The sequence below is a fragment of the Papaver somniferum genome, chromosome 10 (assembly GCF_003573695.1).
Source record: "Papaver somniferum cultivar HN1 chromosome 10, ASM357369v1, whole genome shotgun sequence".
Taxonomy (NCBI): Eukaryota; Viridiplantae; Streptophyta; class Magnoliopsida; order Ranunculales; family Papaveraceae; genus Papaver; species Papaver somniferum.
In genome coordinates this window covers 158739975-158740962 of record NC_039367.1, presented here as the reverse complement: position 1 = coordinate 158740962, position 988 = coordinate 158739975, and positions in this window count along the sequence as shown.

Sequence of the window (988 nt, the reverse complement as noted above, 5' to 3'; positions counted from 1 at the left end):
TGTTGGTTTTAAATTAAATTAGATTAAGTATAGGTTTGTCATTTCAATGTTCTAAGACACCCCTTATAACTATAAGGAAGGTGGCCTAATAAGATCATGGTTCCCAAAAAAAAATCATGGTCCCTTAAAAAATCATCCAAAGAAAATGGGGTATCATCTCTTTCTGCTTGCTTCCGTATCTACAAACGATATTCCCTCCAGAAACCTGGCTTCCCCTGAACACAACATGGGATCGGTTGGTAAAACTGGCTCAACTGGCCACTTCGAACACTGTGTTGAATGTATTAACCTCATTACCACTCTTCTTAGCATGCTGGATTGATATCCCCATTCTGATGTATGGACTACTCACCAACCCTGGACTACTTATTGCTTTCCGCGTCTTATGTGGATGTTTACTTACCATAGTGTTGATTGATGCTAACGCTTCTGCAATTCAATACTTCTCCAACAACTACTGCTGCAATTGGTACATGTACATGATTGTGAAGTGGCTCAAGAATAGCGTCGTCGATAAAAGAGTCCGACCATGGACCATATCCAATTTTGTAATGAACTTCTCCATTATTCTACTTTACCTTTCGAGTGTTCGGGTGCTCTTTTGGTATGGAGCCTTCTCCATTTCTTTGGTGGCTACTATTTGCGTGGTATTTGGGAAAAAGATGAAATGGGCGTAATGGATGGCCTAGCGACATGCTATTATATCTCTACTTTAACACTGTTTACGACTCATGATCATGGAGTACTGGTGTCCTTGGTATCACTTGCAGTCCTTATATTCATCCTATTGTGCACGGTAAATTTAAGTTTACCCTCATTTATTTATTTTATCTTATCTTTGTGAATATATGCATATTTGATTTTTTACCTTCCTAAACCACTAGTGATATTGTGGAAGCTCTATGTGTATTAGGTTGGTTCAGCAGCAGACCCGAAGTTAAAGACAGCCATGATGAAGAACGACGCCTTGAGGAGGGACATTATGGAA